A 26424-nucleotide genomic window follows, 5' to 3' on the forward strand; every position below is an offset into this window, starting at 1 on the left:
TCAGCATCTGCTCCACCTCCTTGTCTTCGTTGACATGGCAGATGAATTGGACCACTCCCAGGTCCTCCGCTGCGTCCCCACTCAGGAGGCTCTCAATTCCTGCCTTCACGACATAGACCTTGGACCATAGTCTATTTTTTTCCGTGTTCCAGCGTAGTGCGGAACCTGCCAATCACCGGCAGGGGCTTTCGACTGCCATATGCATACAACAGAGTGCCTGTGCTTTTCAGCTCTGGTGTAGGGTTTAGAGTCTGGAAAATGCTTTCGGGCATGACGTTCACCGAGGCGCCTGTGTCGATGGTCATGAGAATGCACTGGTTTTGGATGGTGACCATGCACTTGCGCCTTCGGACGGCTTTTCTTCGCGGTCCCCGACCTTGGCACAGTGCAGACACCAGGTATACCTTCCTCCCTTTTCTCTCGATGTCCTTGGTGGGGTCCTGCTGCATCGCCGAGACATCATCCCCTTCATCCTCCATGGAAGAGTTGGCCACTGCGACCCTTCTGGCGCTGGCTTGCTTCTTTTTCTTGGTCGCGTTCCTCTCCGGCGGGTTTTGTGGGGGCTGTATGGGGGTGTCCGCTGATCGGCATACCTTTGCGTAATGATCCTTCCGGCCGCATGCTCCACATGTGGTGCCTTGAGCAGGACAGTTGCGACGGCCATGTCGTGAGCCACCGCACCAGCCGCACTCTGTGGGCCCCGGAATGCGCGGTTGCCACCTGTTTTGGCCGTAACCTCCACTGTTGTCGTCCCTCGAGGATTGTCTGTTGGTGATCCGGGCCACCATAGCTGTGTTGAGAGCAGGTTGCAGCCTGTGTAGCGTGGCCTCCATGTTGGCCGCTCTGGTGTGGGCCAGTTCCCTTTGACGTCCTAGTTCAAGGATCCGCTGTAGGGGAATACCCTTTTTGCTAAGTATCAGGCGCCTTAGCTTTTCCGAGTGTATCCCGTTGATGATTTGCCTCCTGATCTCCCTCTCCACGTTTGTGAACTCGCAGGACATGGCTAGCTTTCTCAGATGGGTGTGATATGCATCAAGGGTTTCCTCCGCTGCCTGTAAGGTGGTGCAGAAGAGAAACGTCTCATAGTCTGGATTTAGTTGAGGGAGAAAATGAGCCGTGAGGGCATCTTTCGCGCTTTGGTATGCATCGTGGCCATCATCAACGTTCAGGGAGTTGAAAATGCGCAGTACCTCGTCACCCATGCTGAGTAGTAGGTGTGCCTTCATTTTCCTGGGCGCCGTAATCTCTTTGCACTCCATCGCCATCTCAAATTTCTGAATCCACAGCTGCCATCTGGGTCCGCTCGATGATGGATCCGTGAATGGGTCAAACGGCTGGACCAGTGTCGACGAACTCCCGTGTGTGCGAGGTGGAGGTGACGTCATGGACAGGTTCGCCGCAATTCTGGACGGCGTGGTGGGCCCAGGCGTGGACGTGCCGGCCGCCATGTTGGCGTGGACCTGATCGGTGTTGTCGTGATTTCTTCCGACGACCACCAGCGCCACGACGTCGGGCCTACCTTGGAGGTGCTGCCGTTCCCAGGCGCTGTGTGGGACAGTTCAGGGCCTGGCGCTCCCGTCACTCCGTATTGCTGCCCTCTGGTGTTGGATGCCAGATGCCACCAGGTTCTCCAGTGCCCAGAGGAAGAGCTTTGGTCATGGTGGATGGGGCGAAAAACGGAGTGGCAGAGAGAAGGAAGAGAGAAATTTTTTTTTTTTTTTGGGGTGGGGGGTCACGTGTGTGATTCCACCCCCACCGGGTGTCCAAAAATTTCGCCGCGATGGCCGTAGGGCTTTAGGGTGCCTTCAAAACACCGAGCGTGTAGTGGAGTTCATCTCGCCTCGTCGCCATTGTTATGTTGGCAGCCCTCGGCCTGCGCGCGCGGGGGCTGGCAGAATGCTGGTAGGCCGCACGGCCTGTTGCGCAGCTCCAGTGGGAGCCGAATAATCATACACCCACACAGGTTGCTGGTCGGCCCCGGAACTGCCTCCCGAACGCGGGGGCGGGGCTTTTATTTAGGACGCCCTGCGTCACCGCGTAGCGGGACGCAGGGCGGAACTTAACACTGTGCAAGAAATTCCATGAATCCGGCCCTTAAAGTACAAGGGCAACTGTTTCCACCAGACTCTGCTCCTCATAGACTGCAAACCCAGTTCAAGATGAACAGCCGCTATAGAAACACTGTCGGATATAAAACAAGACTCTGCGCCACAGTGTAGCTTCAAAGCTATCAAGTTCATCCAATAGCCATAATGGTCAAATCTCCAGGCCATATATACATTTCGAGACCATCTTCCCAATATAAAATGTTAAAACCGGAAGCATAGAACATTTTCCAAACTTTGTATCCACATTAGACTTCTCTGTCGCCAACATCACTGCTTTTTTCTTTGAAAATGTTCAATACACATTTTTAGTTGGATGGGATTAACAGGCTGATTCATGGAATTATTTACGCTGAAAAATGGGGATTTGTGCACCTTTCTGCCCGCAAATCCCTGTTTAACAAATGGGGATTTGCGGGCAGAATGACGCACAAATCTCTGTTTTCGGCGCGAATAATTCCATGAATCAGCCCCAAAATTGCATAGCCCAGATACATCATGTTTTCCTTAAAAGACAACCTGCTTTTAATTAGGTATCAATTAAAATTGTTTTTCTTATCCTTTTTACAGAATGTCATAACCACTGTTTTATTAGGATTAATCCTTAGAGTATTTTCTTCAATAAATATGACAAAGGCATTGATTTTTCTATGCAAACCAATTGGCGCGGGGTCAAACAATACAAAATATCTGTGTATGCCAGCCACGGCGTACGCAACTCAGCCAATTTAGGGGTTATAAAAGAAGTGCTTGACGGAGAATCTCCAATGTCTGCCATATCAAGATTAAAAAGACATGGGGCCAGGATACAACTCCGATGGAGACCATTTTTCGTCTCAATAGGTTTAGACATGGATCCCGTATTTTTCAGCCTGACTCATGGAAATTTATTAAAATTTGCAATAATCCAGTCGGCAGTTCCCATTTATTTAGTTTTGCCCACAAAATCCGATGGTCCACCAGGTCAAAGGCCATAGAAAGGTCCATTGACACTGCAGAAATCGGGCTTGGCTTGTCACCCTACGCTAACTTTTGAATACACGACATTAAGTATCCCCCACAGTCTGTTCCCATCTGTCTTAAAAAATCAATTTGGTATTTATGTAAAATGCTTTTCTACGAAATCCAATCCTCCATCTTCTCCAGTATCAGAGCGGCAAATATTTTTGAGTCTGTATCTGCGAGGGCAATGGGTCTATAATTATTGGGGGACATTTTATCGCCCTTTTTATATATAGGTATGATATAGGGTGTCTTCTAAGAGGCTGGGGTGGTTATAGTGTCCTGCATATTTTTGCATAACAAAAAAATTAGCATAATGCTAGCCCAGACCCCCTATGCCTGTTTAAAAACCATTCAAAGTCCATTAATCTTCTCTTCCTGTGGACCACAGTGGTAAAGACTGATTGATTTTGTGTGAGATTGAACGCTTATGTAAGGTTCTGATGTGTAAAATAAATAGTGCCCCGCTGTATTTTAGGACCAGGAAGCCTCACATGTCACAAGACACTCTTTACTCAGAACGAGCACGGCCTTGAGAAGTGAAAAGCAGAACACTAACTGGGGTGAGCATTTGCCAAAGGCAAAATAAACGGTTGGTCTTCAGGACACAGAAGACCCATGTCAGCTTCAAGATAGGGCTTTCAAAGAATCATACTGTAAGGCAGTTCAATGTTGCCAAAGTACAACTAGATGTAGAGGGGTTCTAATGTTGTGCATAGCGAAAGACTCATTTATTTCTGAATGGGGTACAGGGCTCAAGTCGAGGGTACACACGGGTGGACAGAGTCCCCCCACTTTTTTCCAGATGCCCCCCCACTTTTTTCACAGGGCATCTTGATATGCTAATTTCTGGTGACACCACATCCAATTGGTATGTTAATGAGTCCCCCAACTTCTTTTTTTAGGGCTTGACCCCTAATCAGGATGTCATTAGTAGGACCAATGAATGTGAGCTACACATTATTTATTTAATTGACCAGTTGAACGGTCAGAGGATTTTTTCAATCATTTAGTAAAGTTAACATATTTTAGGACAAAATAATATGATTTAAAATGCTCACCTTAATTATGGATCACAAGAACAAGAAAACTAATGGCCTTGCAGTTATGAGGATATATTTTCTCACCACCAACATGTAACACCATCATGACAATACGAAAACAATTGCAGGAAGTAACACCAGTGAAACAGTGAGCAAACTAAATGAAAATTAGGCGTGGATGAGGGATTAGGTTTCAGTAATGCCATGGCTGCAAAGGAAGGTTTTTCTATGTTTGCTGATTATTACAAATTGAACACGCTAGTTAGAAAACTGGTATTTAACTTGCTTATAGGTTCCTATTGCAGTTTTGGTTAAAGAAAAACATGATTACCTGCTACTGGAACATCAGTGACCTGGAAATGAATTCCAAAGCTAGAGCTACTTGTGAGCATGATTGAAAGCAATATGTCACTGCAGCTTAACCTTCAGAAAGTGGTTGTCCCACAGTTGGCACACAGTTGATGCCCTCTACCCAAAGGCCATGGGCCTCATTACAATCTGGTGTTGCCGCTGGACTCTAACACTGTCTCGGCTGCCTGAGATCCCAGTGCCAACAGGACATTACAAGTCCTGGTGGCCCGCGATATCAGGCGGCGGAAAGTGTAAGTCCCCATTCTTATAGAGTCCCATTGGCCTTCATGGGAATGGGGACTCAGAAGCACTGGTACCATTGCTAATGGTACCAGTGCATCCGTGAAAGCCCTGCAGGCGGGTCCCGTTACGCCCGGCAGGACAGACCTGTTGGGCACAACGGCCCCAGCCCACAGAGTTGTAGTGTGGCGCTCTGGAAAGGGTGTTGATACAGGGCTACTGGCACCCTTAATTCCGGACTGCCACACTTGTAATGAGGCCCCATGTGTCTTACAGGAGCATAAAAGATTTAGTATGTTAACATTGCATCAATATCTCTTGGCATGCGTAAATAGTGACTGTGTATGTGTCCATCTAATATGGTGTGTTTAGTTAATTTCTTCATCATGAATGACGCTGGGTGCTGTAGGAATACGTAGTTTGAATTTCAACCATGCAAGAATTTTACCGGCTCAGACTCCTATCGAAGGTGTATGCCAGTATACAAATTATGCTGGTGTTACAGCCTAGGTGTGTGGCTTTGGTGTGATTTGGGGATTATGTGAGACACTGATGAGAACCATAGAGACCAAAGAAAGGAGTTGGGATTTAGCATAACATAGCATAGCATGGTAGTGTAGTGTTGTGTAGGGGCTAGCAATTAACCTGACTAATTACCAATTACTAACCATTAATCATCAACCATTAATTTTAACAAAAAGATCTATTAGTAATTAGAATGGGGTTGCTCATACATCAACACTGCATGCTTTTTGTAAAAAGGCACCATTCACACAGTGATGTGAGATTAGAAATAAATGCAGAAAGTCTGAAAGTTGAAGCGGAACTGCAGTGTACGTGGCGGACAGTGGAATGCATTTTGCAAAAACTTGTTTGAAAAGGAAGCTACAGGAAACAGAGGATGAAACTGTTGCGTGTTCATACGGGGCTGGAGAATTAATGCTGTACACAGGTGATGGTCAAGAAGCAAAAGGCTTCTGGAAATGTACTAGGCATTGGTTAAAGGGGTGGTATTTGATGGATGGGTGACATCACAGCAGGAGGTGCGAGAATGGGTGTTAAATCATATACTTTCTTTATGAAGATATGCAAAGAGGATGGAAGAAAAGTGGGGATATAAGACACAGAAGGAGGAGAGAAAAGGGGGACCAGAGTGAGATTGGATGGAAGAAGGTGAGAAAGGAAAACATTAACGAGCTTGGTGTGCTGGTTGTCTGTGTGCTGAGCCGAGTTGCTGAGAGACTGCAGCCGGAGTCTGGGGGAAGGAGGAGCAGCCCTGACAAGCCTGAGTCATTAGCTGTGTGAGAACAAGACAGCTGTTCTAACTGAAGGCAGTTCCGATGCAAGCTAAACCCTCTATTTGGGCTTGGTGAGTATTGGTCAAAACAATAAAGATATTGGTGATTAGGCCAGGCTTTGGTCAGAGATATAAAAAATGGGAGGTGATATTCCGTTTCCAATGTAGTTCTGTTCCAAATGCAAAGTGGAGATTTCACAAGGGTGTTAAAGGGCTTTTAGTGTGGCTGCCAAGGCCAACTACATATCCCCTGTCAAATGCTGATGTATAAATAACCTCACCAAAAGAAAAGAGAAATGATTGTTGTGGGAGGGACCGCATAGAGAGGGGCATCAAAGTGTGTCCCTCGCTGAGCTGATTGTGAATATATTTCAAATGTTCTCATTTGTCCAGAAATGGTAAATGCCAAATAAGGCTGAATACAATGTTTTCTCTCCACTGTAAAATGTAACTTTATCTGTATTTATCTTGTTATTTCTTTCCTGTGTTTCCTGTGATTGCAATAGCTTTATTCTATTGCATGCAGACATGTTATGCTATACTAAGAATTTCCAACGGAATTTTGATAAGCCGCCTTTGGACTGTGTCCTTATTTTGACAAATCCAGATAAAAGCCAAAGAGTGATATTGTAAAGTAATGGTTGTGGCCTTTCATTGTGTGGGTTATTCTTTCACAATAAAAAGGCTTGTGTTTCTAGCACTGCACTAGGTCTGGAATTGTAGTCAAGAGGACCCAAATAAAAGGACATAACAGCAAGCTCATTCCCCATGCTTTAGATGCATGTTTTTGGAAGTGGTGAAAGTGACCTAGAGATTCACATCACATTGCAGATATTTGCTGCTATGTGTTCCTATCAAAGACCCATCCCAGACCCCTCCGCTTATTTCTTTCCTACCCTCAAGAGATTCTTAGATGTACTACTTTTTGTTTAACAAAACTTGTTGAAACTTGCTATGCTAGGGACGAGAATCCGTACAGTTCCAAAGTCAATTGGTCTATCTGTACATTATAAAACTGTAATAAAATAACTTCTTAATTGAAAATACAGGCTCATACACCCTTTCTAGGTTTTGTCTTAAAAAGCACTGATGCTCACATGATTGACAGGCACGCCCATCAAAGCCCCAGGCATGTGCACAGTCACCAACCAATTCCCAGGTATCCACTCCATTATCAACAATATGGTCATTTGACATGTCAGGGCCAGTCTCCATTATGCCCTGTCCAACTAGAAGAGCAGAAGCAGGATCCATTACAGTATGTTCACTTAGCATAGCAAGGCCATGTTCTATTTTACTTAAAGAGCAGTGCAAATCCCCATTTTTCCCAGGTAGCACATTAAGGTCAGATTACATTGTCCAGTTAGCACAGCATAGATTCCATTATGCTGAGCACTGTTAGGCCAGTCTACATTATGCATGGGCACCAGAATAAGGAGACATTCTATAGGCATAGATGGCACAGTTAGATCCAACTTCAGTATGGATGGTTACAGCAAAGGACAGATTCCATTATGCTGAGCACTGTTAGGCCAGTCTACATTATGCATGGGCACCAGAATAAGGAGAAATTCTATAGGCATAGATGGCACAGTTAGATCCAACATCAGTATGGATGGTTACAGCAAAGGACAGATTCCATTATGCTCAGTTAGAAGAGAAGGGTCAGATTATATTACTCTCCATTAGGAGAGTAAATGCATATTCCAATGTGTTCAGTTGTCACAGTGACAGCAATGTCTAGAATGCCCACTTATCACACTGTGTCTAGATTCCATAGGCCCAGCGAGCAAGGCCAGATTCAGTTCTACCCAGTAAGCTCAAGAAATGCACACTCTAAAATGCACAGTTATCATGGACTCGGCTGATACCATTATGGGCCCTTAGCACAGTAAAATCTCTTATATGCCAAGCAAGGACAGAATCCAGGATCCCTCGCTAGAACAGAGAGAGCAGATTCCAGATTCCACCACAGTTGGGGCCAGGGACGTCAATTGGGGGTTGCAAGAGGTCGCAAGAGCAACCTCTGCCGTTTCCCCAGCGACCTCTGGCATAATTGTGTGACCTCTGGCCTGGCCTGGAGCCTGGAACTTTTTTTTATATAAATAGTTTGTAATAAACCTATTATAAAAAATGAGCAAGCTCCTGGCGCCACCCCAGGCCTGGCCAGTGGAAGCACTAAGCAGCGAGGGGTGCCGGTGCCTTCAGGTCTATTACTCGAGCCTTGGTTGCTTAGGAACCATAACTCATCCGACCCTGGGGCTGAGGAAGGGAAGAGCAGAGCGGAAGAGCAGAGTGATGAGTGCAGCAGCAGCAGCCAGCTACACTGAGGACGGTGCGCGGGTGACGGAGTGAGCTTCGAAGCATAGTGCGGCAGGACTGGTGCAGGTAAGGTTTGAATGTCCTTTGCAGTCCTTTTATCATTAGTGATATCGGTGGCATGCATGGCGTAGATCTTGGTGAAGAGAAGGGGCCATATTTATTTCCTCTCCATTATGGGCAGAGAGATGTCCTTGCTGTAGTTAGCAATATCATAGTAATTGTGTTCTAATGAAAGCGCCTCCCATGTAGCTGCGACCCTTCGCAGTATTTATTTTTAATGTCCTCTTCTCCGGCAGACTTAATCATTAGCACTTAAGGTCCATTGCTGCAACAATTAGCCAATTTTGAATAGCACTTGAGCAAGACTTGTGTCAGGCTTCGAAACCAGCTCTGTCACACAAGAAAGGAAAAGGTCGGGTTGGAGGCCTGAAAGAGTTATATCTGCCCTTCCCACCGCAACAGGCTGCACAATGCAAACACACTGAAGGCAGCAAACACAGGAGCAGCTCCGGACCGGTGCCAGACCTAGATATGTGTCCAGGGAGGAATGCGAGCAGCACTTCCTAGGAGTGCCTCCTCTGGGCCTGCATCGGCATCGGCTCAAACCGACAATCACGTGAGAAATCCTGAGCGAACCACCCCCTTCCGAGGGATAGCTCTGCTCTCGGGGGCAGGGTACTTTCAAATCTACATTATAAATACCTTTATCCTCCCAAGATCGACAGCTCTTAGGGATGCAGCCAAGCACAAAGGGCCTGATTGCAAATGGTGCCATTCTATGGAACAATGCTTTGTAAATCAGGCCCACACATATTTCACCAAGTGCTGCCTCAGGCTCTGCCCTGTAAAATGAGGGAGAAGAGCCAGACAGGAGGCCTTAAGGGACGGTGTCTGACTCGCTGCCATAGACAAGCAACATGTCAACCTGTCTCTAGCCCCATGGCTTTATTCCAGTTAAACCAAACAATTCTCTGTGTGCAAAAGTGGTGATTGCCCACAAGTGCTGCGAAGTGCTATCCGGGGGGATTGGGTCCATGCCTACTGCCCAAACTCTTGTGCTCAGTGCCCGTGAGAAAAAAAACTGAACCAAGAAGGGAGGTCTATTACCCCATTTGCCTCACCTCAAACACCGTCTTAGCCATAGAGCTATCCTCAGCTACCCCTGTGGTGTCCATTGCTACCCCTAAAAAATATTTTTTGTCAGAAACGTTTTCAATTGAGGCTAATGGGCTGTGGCCAGCAGCATGTGTCTCTTTGTTTCTGGAGTGGTTGGTTTTCTGATAGCTATAGCCGGTAGCATAGCTCATTGGGTTGAGTGCTGGCTCCTGCAATGTGTGTGTGATCTGCAGGTTGCAAGTGCCGCTCCCAGCAAGGTCAACTCAGTCTTTCATCTTGCTAAGGTTGATAAATGAGTACCAACACAGGAGGGGTGATATTGTATGTATATTTGTTTTATAGGAAGCGCTTAAGCCTAAGTGCTATATAATAACACATCATTATGGTTTGATCTTGGACGTCTGCTTGCATTCACAGTGATTTGGTACTATAGGCCTATACGCACTGATATTAATGATACATACGGTGATCCATTCGTGTATGAAATGTATATAACTTTACAGTGATATCGTAACCATATTTTTTGTCGTGCATTTAAAAACAATGCTATGTGATGCCACTTCCTGTTTTGTCGACGGGGGAAATGTCGTGCTCCATCGCTTCCCGTGATGTCACTTTGGGGTGGGGTCAAATTACATCACTTCCTGTGATGTCATCATAGGTCAAGGGTCATGCAATGTCACTTCCGCTACCCCTGACATTTTGGTGAAATGACGTCTCTGTTCGGGGCATATCCTAGTACGTCCAATTAGCATAGAAAGTGCTGAATCTATACTTCTAGTTAAGGGACGATTTCACTATCCCCGGTTAACATATCACAAAAAACTTCCTGCATGTCCAGTTAGAGCATTAGGGGCAGATTCCGTTATGCTCAGTTAGCATAGTAAGTGTAGAGAGCAGTATAACCAGTTATCACAGTAAGGGCAGGTTCATGTGTATTCATTTATTACAGTTTGGGCAGTGTGAAGTATGTCCAGTTAGCATAGTAAGGGCAATTCCAATACACCAACTTAGCGCAGTTAGCACAAATAATGGTGCATCCACTTAACAGAGTAAGGACACTGTTTTACAAAAGAAACTATTAAAACATTGCTTGTTATTGTTACAGTAGATCACTTCACACAGTGCTCGTACTCTGATAATATATAACAAACATTGTCTGTGTGAATGAACCTATTCACTCATTCTTTGATTTTAAACTGTCCTCCCACTCCCCCGTTAACAGTGCTTCCTTTGTTAGCCTCTGTTCATTCAATGGGTAAGTAGGAGCAGGGAGGAGGGGATAGATGAAAGTTATGGAGGGAGTAGCAGCAGTGCGGTCCAGTGCGGGGGCTAGCCAGACACAGCAATGCTCACTTCCATTGTTATGGGTGAGGTTCCTTCAACACAGCAGCAGCACATACCAGGATGACAGCAGAGGTTGCAGGCATTTAAATAGTTACCGGTGACAATGCCGCCTTTTAAGAAAAGGACACTCTGTGAACAGTGAGAGCAGTTATACGTGCTGTGCTTGTTGTTAAAATGGAGGCTCATGCTCATGCGGCCGAGTCCAGATATGTTCTTATTCTGGTACCCCAGTTTTTTCTCACTGCGCGGTGGTTCCAGTTCAATGTTCCCTGGGTTCCTTCTCTCTTGTCGTGCACACACTCCAAATTTGATGAAATAAGAACATATCTGGACTCGGCCGCATGAGGCGAGAACAGGGATTTTTCCTCTTTGGATCTACTGACTAAAGACGCAAGACACCCCCATACCTGAATTTTTTATCAGTATAGGCGCAGAGTTATCTAGCACCACTGCAGGATTTAGTCCATCGTTGACACGCGTCTCCATTATTTCACGTGGAGATTGAGGTTTGATGACATACTCCACCTTTTGACATTTCGGAGTGGTTGCAACAGAACCATCCGTCTCCTGAAGAAGGTCGCTTATATTTACCGGCTTGAATTAGGGGCCTATTGTGACAACCGAAACATATGTTGAGTTACAGCAAATAAGCAATATGCTATTTGTTTTTGTATTAACACTTACTGTAATCACCAAGAGGTATTGAAATGTATGTTAATATATTGGTTCAAGGTGGTCTTAGTACCACAAGTGTGGAATATTGACATGTATAGTGAGATTGTGAACAAACTTCACTGTAGACTATGAAGTACAACACACTAGGCCATAACAAGTTATAGGTTTTCTTATAAATAAGGATGGACTCTCTGGACAAGTTGTTGTGTACAAGCTTTTGTGTACTGATAAATGAACGACATGGTTAATGGGTAACTTCTTAAATGCCATGGTTGAATGTCTATACCAGAATCAGTAACAATGCAAAAGGAGGAGCGGGGTTATACCTTATCAGGAATTAACAGTCGGATATATTTAGAATGTGCAATGGCACCCCATATAGTCACTTGAGTGACCCATTCTGACACGGACTTGAGAGTACCCCCCAATGGACATAATATATTCATGGTAATATAAGGCAGTAACCTATAGCAATATGGTAGAGACTGGACATACTGGTGTTCTATTAGTAATATGGGACTCAAGACCTTTCATGTGGCCGGTCGGACCAAGTGAAATTGACATATTATGTTGCCAATATATGATCATCTCAAATTAGTCACTTGACTATTGGATTTGAATTCAGTGAAGTCAATTCATATAACTGTAATCAATCTGGTATTTTGACACAAATGTATTATGTCAGTGACACTGTCAATGTATACAATGTTGTCAGACACATTAGATGATACTGATTAGTTATATGTTAAGAGAACCACCCGCTTTTTGTTTTTTATAACCTTTTTACAAGTTGTTACCTTCGGCAATTTTGTAATACACCAGATTATATAGTTAACAACCAAGACTACTCTTGCACAGTACTTGTCAATTTAATAACTATATACTGTACGGCTAATTTAATCTATATACATGAAGAGTAAAGGTGATGCTAATACACCTTGACATACCTTTCTTTAGTTGTTTGTCATAAATAAGTTGGGTGTATCTAAATAATAGAATTTTTTAAAAGTGTTTGCTTCAAAAAATGTTTTAGAGAATAAACAAGGTTTTTCTGTTTACGATGGTAAGGTTTTTCTAGTTAGATCGTGTGAACGGGTCAAGATGTCCAAAACATAGTGGTGCAGTAACATCATGAGGCAGATGACATAAACGTGTCACTATATGTCACAACTTGAAACAATAAACATTGTGCACACGATGGCAGCGGCGATCCAACACGTGGGACACTGCCGCTTCTTGTGAAACAATGTTCTGATCATTTAGTGAGTGCAGAAATTAGAGTAACAGACTTTTTAAACATCCAAGTTTTGAAGTATATATTGAATTATGTTTTGGAATGTACTGAGATTGGTCCACCTTGTTTTCAGATTCCAAATCCGGCTGTGAAGTGGAAACAAGGTCAAGATGAATTGCTACTCATAAGGACTAAGATGAATAAGTATATATGAGGTAATTTATGGCAATTTCTGAGTGATAAAACAAGTATAATGCATGAATTATCAATCGCTAAGCATATGGAGATGCTATTTTTTGTGGACAGGATTTCCGAGAAACCTGTGATGTAAAACAAATTGGAAATTGAATGATACATAACAAGGGTGCCAGTAAGGATTGGCCTATAATCAGAGTTATACAGTTACTTATATTTACCATCTGGGTATACAAACACAATTTGTGGGGAAACCACAAATTGTTTTGAGTAAGAAGTTTAAGTGGAATCTTACTAATAGAAATGTGCATTATGTTGTATGCTGTGGAATAAATATTGACCACCCACAGCCTTGCAGACAGAATGAGTGGAATGGATCTATGATATCATCCTAATCAAGATAATCAAAGACCAATTGGTATCTGGGTAAAATGCTTTTATAAGGGCTATTTGAACACTACATTGGAGTATATTAACGTGTAGAGAGGCACAGTATCCATTGAGTTTCCTTTTCTTTTGAATATAATGGGACTTAGCTTAAACAGAATGTATAATGAAGCATGCCGTGCATTAAAAGGACTGCAGATTGAGGAAGAGCATAATGCACAACTGTTTATAATTATATCTATATGCAAATAGGATGAATGTAGGATCAAGAGAACTGTACAATTAAATTGTAGGATAAGGAGAACTGTAAAATTAAATTTGTGGTGATGGAACTGTAGTAACATTGTGATCTTGGACTGTATTCAAATTTCATTAGGTCTTACAGATGGATTGATACCAATATTACCTGGATAAGGCCCTGATGGGTGAAACATTAGCACATGCTCTAATTAGTTAATGTAGGTCATTTGGTCATCTGTGCTATTACTCAGATGTATGATTGAATAATTTTGGTTAAAATAACAATGCAAATGTATATGGAATCATGAGCATTTGGTTACTCAGGTATATGTGCTTAGAATTTGGAGCACACTTTCTTTTGATTTGAGAATACAAATATAATTCTGAACCACAGCACATCTATTCACGGGATTATTTACTTTAATAGTTTACACAGGTTGCATTGTAGTGTTACAACCTCCAGACTGCTGCTGTGGATTGGTTTCAGAGAAGGAGAATAATATAATTACTGAATGTAATGAGGAAACTGAAAGACTAGGCTAGGAGAACTCAATATCCCTTTATCAAACACTGACCTTAAAAATGGGTTATCAAGCATGTGGTCGAGAATGTCACAGACTAAAGGAAGAGGTTGCAAATATTTTCAAAGCTAGAAGAGGCATGCTTTAACACTTTGAATATCCCCATGCCAAGGCAAGAATATTACTAGCGCAGAGAAATCAGGGATGGGTGAAAGCAGAGTATTCTTTGCATTCCTCCCCATCCATCCCACTTATCCAGATCCATGCTGTAGCCACAAATCATCATTTATGTACGGGGTCTCCATTGGTTCCCTGCCCTTCCCCGCCTTGCAATATCATGTTATCATGTTAGACTCACTGGCAAACTTTATTATGGAGAGGTCAGAGAAACATGCTAATGGCTATGTGATCGTTCTTGGTGATCTCAAGTCCACCTGCGTTCAGTCTCTTAAAGATAGAGATGCAGATAGCAGTATATTTGAGGGACTTAAAGATTCTGCCACCCAGCTCCTTGATATGCAGGATAATGGTAGGAAATTGCATAATTGCCTAGATAATTTGGCACTTAACCACCTGAATGGGGTTGTGGAGGGGGTTTGAGGGGCCGTCCCACTTGGTATCGAGTTATTCAGAGTTCAACACTGAATTATATTTTTGTTGATGATTTTCTGATGGGGAAGTATAAGGCAATGGAGATCGCCAGGAACTGCTGGAGTGATCATGGGATGCTGCAATGAGGGATTCCATAATGAGCCTGCAGGTGAGCTTGTAGATGATGAAAGGGCCACATGTCCCAATCCATAAAAAATACCATAGGTATGATGAGGTCCTGGCTAGGCAGAAACAGGAAATGAGGGCCACTATTAGATCTATCCAAAGGATGAAGCCTCGGGACCTGGCAATTTTTGGAAGAATTGAAAAGATAAGGCAAAAATACAAGAATTGGGTGTGAACCCACTGGGCTCACATGGTGCAATTAGATGCAGAGGAAATGCTGGGTCGCCTGCTATGGAAGGACTCACAAGCCTTCTGGGCCCTAATGAATAATCAGCGCAGGGGCAATGAGGAGCAAATGATCAACGACGTTGCAGAATTGGATTGGGTGAAGCATTTTCAGGATTTATATGCAGACTCTAATTCCCAACCTTGGGAGAGAGTCGGTGGTAAACGGGTTGAAATAACCTTGGTGGGATCTTTAGTATATGACTCAAATGAAGTATACAAGCTGATAATGAGAGCCAGTAATTTGAGGGCTCCAGGTCCAAACCAGACTTCAAACCATCTGTTTAAGGGGGCACCGTTGGATTGGGCAGGAATCCTGGAAATGCTTTTTTATGACATTTTAAAGTCTGCCACTTTCCCAGTTTCTTGCCAAACTGCTTTCATTATCCCAATTTATAAATCATGCAGTAGAGCTGAATCAAGAAACTACAGACCGATTTCCATATTAGCCTCTGACAGCAACTTTTTTGCCAGCTTGTTTTTGAATTTTCTGGTATTGTGGGCGTATGGCAAGGTTCTAATCGATAAAAATCAAAAAGGTATCCATAAGCACCACAGAACCAACCTTAACGGGTTTGTTCTGCGGTGTTATCAGGACCTTGTAGCAAAAGGGAAATATGATTTAATACACTATTGAAACAGTATACAAAGCAAAATTGTGGGGGAAAATTGCTGAATTGAGGAATTCCGGCAGGATTGCTTAGACTTATAGTCACTCTACGTGAAGGCTCCAATGTGAGGGTCAGATTGAATCAAGAGGGTGCTTTATCCCAAAAAATGTTGATATATAACTATCTTAGGCAGGGGTGCATTTTGGCCCCATGCCTATTTAATTTATATGTAGAGGATGTCAGTAGTTCTCTGGAAGCGGCAGTCTTTGTTACACCCAAACATAGGGATCTGATGTTGAGTTGGTTGGCATACGCTGAGGACTTTTTATTGATAGATTGTACGGGCAACCCACGAAAAACTAAGATTCTGTCATTTACGAAAAGTAAAAGAAAAGCAGCACTGCAATAGACAATGAATGGCACAACCCTGACTAGGGTTGACTATATGTTGTATTTGGGGTTTCCCATTATGGGTTGCCCAGGTAAAACTGACATCTTGAGTTATTTAAAATAGAAAGCAGAGGCCCTTATCCCACAGTTGAAATGGATACAAAATCGATATTACAAATTCTCTCTCTCTCCTTTAATTAAATATTTGAAGGGAAAGTAACTCCGAAGTTATTGTATGGCATCGACCTTTGGAAGGACTGGGTCCTGAACTATCTGATAGTGTTAGAAGGTATTATTTGTCGAAGGGTTCTAGGATGTTACATACCGGCATAGAATGGCTTCCCTGCGGAGTACGTCTGACGCGCAGGCTCCCTTGTGGAGCAGATACAGGTTGCCATGGCGCCTGTACACGCCCTGGAGAAACCCGTGTCAGCTGACACATCTCATACGTGGATGACGTGTAAGGAAGCCACGCCCCCCTAAGGTTTAAAATTGCTGTCTTCCTGGTGGCTCGTTGCTGCTAATTGTAGTGTTGCCCTCTATTCCAGTTACGTCCGTTCTCTTCGTGAACTCCTGTTACGAAGTCCTGATTGACCTCCTGGTTTCCGACCCATGCTTGTCTTCTGGATTGTTTTGTCTACTCCCCTTTTGCCTTGTCTAAAGTCTGTTACGGTACTGACCCAGACCGCCCCTGGACTGCCTGCTCTCTCCCTTGTTCACTTCAGTCACTCCCTGGTCTCAACGCGGAACGATTATTGGATTGCTTCTACCCGCTCCCACTGCCTTCTTGCAGCTTTCTCACCTTCATTATCCCGGGACACCTCAGCTGCTCTACTCCTTGTCTGAGGTTGTACCAACACTTTGTGTTTCAAGGTAATTCAAGCTTTGCATGATTATTGGGAAAACCTGTCAGCGCTTCCTCTGCTAATACTGCTTCAGTCATGCCTCTTGTCCCTGTTGGGATTCTAAGACATTTCTTCTTCCTGTTGGACACTACTGGGATATTGATTGGATTGCATTATTCTTTATGAGCAGGTCTTCAGGTGCATATTGTGATGCTTTCCTGTGCATGCACCAACTGACACTAGTGTGACCCTCGTGCCACCCGGGTTTACTTTCCTGTACTAACTTGCCTGTTTGTTATTTTATCCTGTTGTTGTTACTCCAAACTGGACATCGTTAACCCTTGAGAGTCCCTCATTTCAGGTCTGTTGTTTTGTTTATTACCCTATAGGAAGAACCTATTAGATAACACTTATACTTACTGTACTGGGTTTATTTTCTTTGTAGGTCCATCCCATGGTGAACTCCACTCCAAGTGGACCCACAGAAGGGAGAACTTTATGTAAAACCTTATAAAAAATCTACTGACCGCAATGCCCTGTTACATTATACAAGCTTTCACCCAATCCACACACGCGATAACCTACCTTTCGGTCAGTTTCTACGGCTAAAAAAGAACAGCACTAACAATGCAGACTATAGAGAGGGAGCTCAGGAACTGAGAACTAATTTACATAAAAGAGGTTACCCGAAAAAGCTGACAAGAAAGGCCATGAAGCGAGCCGATAACAATAACAGGGAGGCAATTCTCGAACAAAATCCCAGAGAGAAAAATAAAGAAAACCTAGTGTTTGTTAACACTTACAGCAATCTCTCGAATAGAATTCAAAAAATTATCCATCGTAATTGGGGTATCCTTGAAAAAGGGAAAGTACCATTACAAAGACCACTGATGGCATTTCGAAGGAGCAGGACAATAAAAGATCAGATCATGCGAAACGACATCACTAAACAGAGTAAACCACAACCAACTCTAACAGAAACATGGGGGATGCGAGCACCAGAGGGACACTATCCGTGTGGATCCTGTGCTTGTTGTCAACAAACCAAAAAAACAATGGAAATAGACTTAGGTCTTAAAAGTCCATGGAAACAAAAAGTCCTGACAAACTGCAACTCTTGTTTCGTTGTCTATGTGATCTGGTGCCCCTGTAAAAAGATATACATAGGGAAGACGGAAAGAAAAATCTAAATCCGTATCACAGAACACAAAAGCTGCATAAAAAATGAAGTACATTCTGCCCCTTTAGTTGGACACTTTATAGAGATGATACACAAACCGGAAGATTTGAGATGGTCAATTGTTTATCTAGTGAGGCCAACGAATGACACAAATCTTGACAGAAGGAAGCTAGCCCAAAAAGAAAAAGAACTGATTTTTCTAACTAAAAGTATAGAATTAGGCCTGAATGAGAAAACAGAATGACAACCCACTCGTTTCCAGACTAAGACATAGGATCAGGCAAGTAGCTCGAGGTATAACTGAGTAAACAACATGATGTTGATGACTTCGCAAAAATGGCTGAAACTAGTTATGTATAATAATTCCATTATGGATATGCTAATTTGTCAATATCCAAAAACCACGTGGAAATGGATGGTTAAGTTTTAGACTAAGAATCCAGTAAAATCTATAACTATGTGGACAAACAAAATATGGATTAATATATAAGTATGAGAAACCTGTGAGGAGATCCCGGCAGACTTTGGTGTTTGTTCGCGAGGTTGGTCCGCGGGGTCGCATCGCGCGGGTCTGGTCGAGTGGCGGAGTCATCGAGTAGGCTAACTGGGGGTCGAAGGCAGGATATGACAATTCGGGAATAAATACAAAAGTGAGTTAACGGCGTTGCGCCTTAGAATCACGTGACAATGAGGTCACATGGCAGGTCGTACATAATAAAAAGTGACGATGGACAACATAAAGGAAAGCAGTTGAAAAACGAAGAGAGAAGGAGACGCCATCGGCGGGGCAAACAGTGGATGTGCTAAAGAGGATCCAAATTTCGAGCTCTGGAAAGAGCAGGATGAAAAAGAGAATGCAACGGTAAGAGTGGGTCAATGAATAGAGCAAGTAGAATTTTACTAAATGACTCGAATGCTTAAAAAATAAAAAATTAAAGTGCCGTGCCCGCTGTGTTTTTCTGTTTTAGAAAAATATATGTGGATGACCTCCATCACGAGTAGTGTTGAAATACTTGATCCGGTCCAGCAAGCAATAATACACACTGCGGGAACAGATAATCATTACTAAGACCAGTGACCGGATTTATACAATCACTAGGTCAGTATGATAAGCATTGTAACAACTCGATCCATGTGATAGTAACCACAGATATAAATGGGTAAATATCAGATGGCTAATAACTATTTTTTCCTGAGTAGGGGCAGATTTAATTGGTCCCTTAGAGGCAGAAGCTGGTGAACATTCCCTTCGAGACATCAGAAATTCCTGGCAAAGTGGACACAGAAGTAGAGGATCCACACTAAGATAAAAAGTAATAAAAAACGAGTGAAGTAAAGGTAATGCATTAAGACAGGTTTTAGACATCTAACAATGCATGATAAATGTATAGTAATAGTTTACCTGTGTTTATGAATGACAATACAAGATCGACCCACAATTAATTATTTGTATGGAGCAAGCCATAAGTATAGACAGTGCCAATTGATTGACTTTATGAAGGTGGATATAAGATTCATCAATGATTGATTACTCATGTGAACCCTGCACTCAGCAAGATAGATAGATGAGGTCAGAACAGATGTGAAGAAAGAGTTAGTAGAAACAATTACTCCTTTTTGCCGCCACTAGATGCAGAATGTTGTACGTATTAAAAATGTCAACCTTGATATGTTCGAGCATTAATATTTCGACTATCCCACACTTGCTTCCCACAGCTATCCGTCTGATGGTTGGACTTTAAGAAAAGATTAAAGGGACCTCATTGACAGTCGATCCCAGAGAAATTACCAACAAGAAGACAAACATAATTGTACATGTCAATGGAATGTGGTAGAATTTTTACCCCTGAAGAATTTCCTTGTGAATAGTGTGAAAGTGTGAAAGGAATGAAACATGTCGGGTATGGTATGAATGCAGTATGAAAGTAAGCATGGGTGAATGAATACAAAGTGAAAGTTTTATGGACTGGGATTTACTCCTCTATGAAAGAGGTGAGCAAACAACAGATCCTAATGAAATTACCATCTCTTTAAATTGTTTAATAATTGAGTACTACAGGATATTGAATGTGCATAGCTAAATTGAGATTTATTGAAAAATTGTTTGTTGTCTAAAAATTGCTTGATAAAGTTTGCAAATTTTTTTTTATATTAGTAGATGTGATAAAGCAAAAAAATGTAATTGATGAAATGCTATTAAAAAAATAACTATTTTTGATATAAATTTGTGTAGTATATGAGAATTTAATAACTATCAATCATATATATAAAAAGGAATAACCACGAATGGATTTGGGGAAGCAAGTGACCCGGTGAACATAGTGTATTGTTAAACAAAAGTTTTGGTAGAGGGCTGGTCACAAGTGGTCGTTAAAAATTACCTCTGGTCTCTCTAAGTTAGTTGTGAACTCCACTCCAATCCTTGCCTAGGTATTTCCGTCAACTACTGTTGCTTGATTGCATTACTTCCTCCTCATAGCACTTCTAATCCTCTTTGTATTCCTTTGCAGCATCGGTTTGGCGGTGCGTGTTTTCCCCGCTCTTTTATTCAATTGACACCTCTGCCTGTTCAGATCGAAACAACAGAGAGGTACATTGTAGAGAAGAGCCCCTCTTTCTGAGGAAGCCTGAGTCTTGAATTCAGGAGGGCTGGAATATTGAAGGCCCGAATCTACTGCCGGTTACCGCTATTAAATACTTCGGCTAAACTCTATGAAAGTTAAAGGGCAGTGGCATATCCTGTCACTCTATAGAACATTTCTGGCATCCCCCAACGACACCTTATATAGTGATTTTGCTGATATGGTGGAGAAGGGCATCGTCCAAACTTTGATGGAACTTGTGGAACAATGTGCAGCGATACTGCAGGTTAATGGGTTCTCTGATGTTGATCTTGTCAATGAACCAGATAAGGTGAAAAAAACAATGTTTAACCTGGATTGGTGTTTGAATCTGGAGAGACTGCATGGGTATACACGTCTGTGTCATTTACAGGGTGAACATAAACGTAGGGGTACAACGGCCCATTACTTAGAAATCTTTCCTTGTCCAAGGATTAGGCAGGATTTCTTTCGGTTTTGATGGAACCTGTATTGTAAGGGTGAGATTCCTTTAAGATATAAACAGGTGGAGAAGGAAGGGGCGATTGTAGGTTCTTTAAGCAAAGTAATTTGGTAGAATCCCTTAAGCACCTTTTGGTTGAGTGTCCCAACCTATATACATTGAGATATCTACATTTTAAAACATTCTTTGATGTCTGTGTCAGCGTGGATTGTGAATCATTTTGGGAATCATGGATGCTTGGTCTTTGAGCATCAACTGTCATTGCAGGGGTGCATTTTTTTAAATGCCCTGAAATTAAATGAATAAGGACATTTTCAGTTTTTTTAATTAGTGCACAATTTTAGAGTGGGGTTTTTAAGATGTGAAAATGATTTGTATGAATTATTGTGTAATTTGCCGAGGATAAGAATAGCATTTGAATGTAATCAGGTTTTATTCATTTGATGCTGCTAAATGACTTGTAAATGTGTATGTTTCTTTTTCCTTTATATGTTTCTTTTTTCATATGGCACATATTGTTAAAATTGAATACATTTTTAAACGATGAACAATTCGAAAAGAAAAGATATTGAGGTTTTTATTATGCCCCCCTGCCATTTCCATGGTCTCCAGGTGTTCTGGCAGATCTGAAAGTGAGGAGGATGGATGAGGTAAGTGGGAAGCCAGGAGAAAATAAATGCAAGATAGCTTTGATGTTGGGTCGATGCATGCAGGATGTAATTACCCTGAGCTCCTCTGGTGAGCTTTTTTCAAGAAGTTTTGTTTGCGAGTATAGAGACAATATGTGTCTGAAAGGAGCACTGTGTGCTCATGGTGCTCTGGTGCAATGGCCCGGGTTGCAGTATATAAGTTGGTTGCAGAGGTGTGGTGTTCTGATGTGTGATGTCTGTTTGGTGTTCAAATGCCAGGCATGGGTGGATTAGATGGTATCAATATTATGTGATGGAACTTACATCTTTCTGTGTTAGTGCGAGAAGCAGTCAGAGAACTTAGTGGGCAGGTTGTGAGGGGAAGAAATAAACCTGAAACCACATATAGCACACCAAAACATAACATAGCAAGGCATGAGAAAAGCATGGAAACCATCCAAAGCATTAGCAGACAGGGTAACACATGAAAAGACCATACAAAGCAAAAGAAACTAGGCTCCTCCCCGGCTCTTACCACTGGATTCTTGCAGACAGTTCACATTTCACTTTCAGATATTGCCACTGTCTGATGATGCAACAGCACTAAACTCTCAGACCCCACCTTCCTTACCTGTCCTTTTTTCAACGCCATCTGCTCTTTAGGGCTAGTGGATGGAAGGAGTGGTCTCTTTTGGTCATTCTGCTGCTTCTGGCCTGGGCACCAGCATTAACGAGGATACGGATGCAGGGTGGGTCTCGTGATTACCTGGGCATTTCAGCGTAATACCTGGAAATTGGACATTTGATGGCAATCTCTGGCAATTAACTAAGTACTTGGGCATTGTGTGGCTATCCCTGGCAATGAGATATGTTTCATGGAGATCTCTGCTTATGACACAAGAACCAGACCATTTCTTAGCATACTCTACTAATGGAGTAAGTACCTGGGTATCTGATAGTAATCAACGGCTATAGGACGAATACTTGGTCATTTAATGGTAATCCCAGGTAATCCAACATGCAAAACCATCCACTGTGTGGAAACATTTACAGTACACAGTCCGCAAGGCTGGAATAAAAACCTGCTCACCCGAAAAGAACGAGCTCGAAATATGGCTATACCTTTTATGCAACAATTCACCATCATCCTAGCACACAAAGAGCATCATCCATTTAATCTTGGACAATGAGTACTAGATATGATACAATATGATATCATAAGGCATTTATAACGAGCCTATACACAAGTGTTTCAAAGCGCAACGAGGCAAGGGAGGCGGAACAGAGGGAAGACAGACAGCGATCCTACTAGCCAGGTGTCATTGAGATCGCGCAAGTTCAGGGGAGGGGGGGAAGGGGAAAATTGCAGGGTGAAAGGGGTGGGGGCAGTGCAGTACATAGGATAGCAGTAAAATAAATAAAGACAATAAATGAAAGTGCAGCCAGCTGGTGGCAAGTGCAAGGGTAAGTGCAGGAATCAGGTGTCAAGTGCTAGTAGGGGCTGTAGATGCCGCTCAGTGTGAGTGCTACACAGTTATGAAACATATTACCAAACGTGTATTTCTTTACTTATATTTTTAACCTCTCGTTTACACTTGATATGCTCCCTGCCATATGCATTCTCTTTCCAACTCACCTTCCGTTCCTTGGTCCCTTCTCTCAGAATGGTGTGTTCTTTCCTGATTCCTCTTTGAAACACCAATCTCGCAAGGCTGTCCGGCAAAGAATGTTTACATTATGAAGCAGTCAAGAAAAAGTTTGAAGGCGAGTCCACCATTAAGGTTTACTTTCGTCACTTGCTCTCCATAAAAAAAAAAACACACCTTTTGCTTCAAAGCAATGACCGCTGCCTCTTGCTATACACAAGGAGGCATGGGCAAGAGCCAAGAGCAGGCAAGGGTGGGACCATTTTTATAGTGCTAATTCATGAACTTTTCACATTCTTTTTTTAAGGTGTGTGTAGGTGTGTGTGTGTGTGTGCGCGTGAGAGAGCTTTTATTACTTGTCCAAGTTTAAACACAGCAATATGCCAACTACAAGGTTAGTGTTTGCACATCAACAGTCACCTGTCTATAGCCAGTCAACATGGCACCATATTTTTTAGATTTCTTCCAGTACAGTGATATGATATGATGTGGCATTTATAACGCACCTGTACACAAGTGTTTCTAGGCGTGTCAAGACAACGAGGGTGAAACATAGGGAGGACAAAATAACAATCTTACTAGGTCTTGTGTCATTCAGATCGTGCAAGTGCGGGGAAGAGGGAAGGGGAAAAGTGCCAGTGGTGAGGGGAAGGGGTAAGTGCAGTTAACTCACAAGTGCAGCCAGCAGGTGGCTCATAAGTGCAGAGAGAATGGACTGTAGTGTTGCAGATACAGACCCTAAAGTGCTGGGGAGCCCAGAGGCAGTGCAAGGGCAACTGTACATGCAGGAGCCTGGGCCCGAGTTCAGAGGGTGACCAGTGCGCAGAGCAGTCAGGTGCATCAGCAGGGGAGAGGAAGAAAGAAAGCAGAAGCGAAAAGGAAGGTCTCGAGTTGCTTCCCGAACCGGAGGTGGTTCTGCTCAAGTGTGAGAGAGGCAGGGAGGCTGTTCCAGAGGGAGGCCCCAGCCGAGGAAATAGATCTGCCCCAATTTCTTTACTTGGAGAAGTGTCTGACCCTCAGACAGTTCGAGGTGGATGAGCGGAGAGCTCGAGAAGGAAGATGTTGTGGAAGAGAAAGGTGAAGGTAGAGCGGTCCCAGGCCCCAGAAAGCCTTGTGGGTGATGCAGAGGGTCGTGAAGTTGATCCTTGCAGCCACAGGGAGCCAGTGAAGAGATTTCAGAGCTGGTGAGATACGATCCCTGGGCTTGAGGCCTAGGATAAGACTTGAAGTGCTGTTCTGGATAAATTGTAATGTGACAAGTCCATATGCACGGCTGATGCCTTATGGCTTTACATAAGAGTTCAGAAAGTCACGAATGAATCAGCCTGCAAAGGTCATGGATCTGGACACATGCCTTCCTCATATCATTGATCACTACGTGCTGATCTTCGACTGTTAGCCCCTACAACTTGCACTCTTTTTAGTTTGGGCTATTAGGTGGCCCCTAAAAGCTGGAAACTATTGCATTTGAGTATAGATAGGGGGAAATGGCATATGAGGAGGCACACAAAGCGTGTAGGTGTGTTTGGTTATTTGCCCACCCATTGACTACCCATGGACATGGTAATCTCTATGTCCATACCACCCAGTTCCTGCCCCCTCCCCATCCAAAACAGCTCCTCATCGGAACTCTTTGAGCTCACCTTACTCAAGCCTTACCATCAAACATTGTACTGAAAGTGCCTGCAAGTGTTTTTTCAAAGCAGTCTTCTAAGAGTTAATGACTTAAGTGAGGCTGTAAATGCAGTACTGGTGTAATACATCATTCGAAAGGCCGATAGTTTTGGCTAGTGCATAAGTATTAGGCATTTGCCAGGTGCTGCTATTAGATGCCCAGGTACGTCACCATTGTGCACCTGCTACAAACAATTAATAACACTATGGCAGAGCCTGGCAAGTGCCTTTCCCATGCCTAAACACAAGCCCAAACTGTTGGCATTGCCAATGCTTGTTTGATTCATGGGTTCTAGAAGCTCCACTTAACAAATTCTGCAAGGTCGTCACATGGCCATAAGTGAGTAAAGCACTGGACTTCAGGAAGCGTGCATGCTAGCTTTCAGGTAGCTTTACATGTCTGAATGATGCCTTCCATGTGCATGCAATCTTTTGTGTCTATTCAGGTGTAACATTCTTGCATTGCTGTTTTTCTAAAAGGATTTTGATTTGTGATACTGTATGGTATCACACACCAAAAATAGATGTTCTCATTGTTTCATACATTCAAGATGGAGGCGTCCTAATGGAGTGGCTGCCGCTCAGTGCATCAATTAAGATTCCATATAGAATCAGATTTTTCCTCCAGGTATCTGTCTCTGTCTCCATCGCTCTCTCTTTCTATCTCGCCGCTCTCCAGCTTCTGATCTTACTGCTCTCTCTCCTTTCTCCTATGTCCACCCTCCAACTCCTTCCTGATCTCTCCCCTATCCCTACACTCTGTCTGCTGGTTTTATCTCTGTATCCCTCGTCCTGTTTCTACTCTCCAGCTCCCTTCCGATCTTACCCGCTTCCCTTAGAGTCTCAATCGTTCCAAAACTACCCCTCCCCTGTCTCTACTCTCCACTACCCTTCTGCACCTCACTTGCCTCTGTCTCTTTCACTCCTACTCACAACCCCCTTCTGCTTTCTCTTAGAAAATGACCTTCAGTCACTCTCTATCTCACTCACACACAAACTACCAAATTGGTACCATTCCCTCAGTTCCAACGTCTTACTTTCACTCTCTGCAAATACTCCAAAAGTCAACTCCAAGTCCTGCTCCGCCTGCTACACCCGCTTCTCTGTTCTCTTGGTCTTCTTTCAGCACCATCAACCTTGATGGATGCTGAAAAGATGCTTGATGGATTTCATTTTGCCAACATATATAAATGTTCATGTCCCTGCACACGGCTACTGTCACAGGAAATTGATATATCTGGATTCTGCAACCTCTGCCTGCATCGTTTTTACAACATTTTACTAAAATGGTTGATATGAGTAAACATGC

At 43.1% G+C, this 26424-nt stretch overlaps 1 protein-coding gene across 1 annotated transcript in view; it reads right to left on the reverse strand.

Moving 5' to 3' along the window:
• Positions 1-23567, reverse strand: part of MS4A10 (membrane spanning 4-domains A10) — a 212529-nt gene extending 188962 nt beyond the window's left edge. The window contains exon 1 of the mRNA XM_069627731.1: positions 23432-23567. The gene's annotated coding sequence lies outside the window, so the exon portion shown is untranslated. The remainder of the gene's footprint in view (positions 1-23431) is intronic.
• Positions 23568-26424: the final 2857 nt, after the last annotated feature.

Source organism: Ambystoma mexicanum, chromosome 12 (genome assembly GCF_040938575.1).
Source record: "Ambystoma mexicanum isolate Mex_15411 chromosome 12, UKY_AmexF1_1, whole genome shotgun sequence".
Lineage (NCBI taxonomy): Eukaryota > Metazoa > Chordata > Amphibia > Caudata > Ambystomatidae > Ambystoma > Ambystoma mexicanum.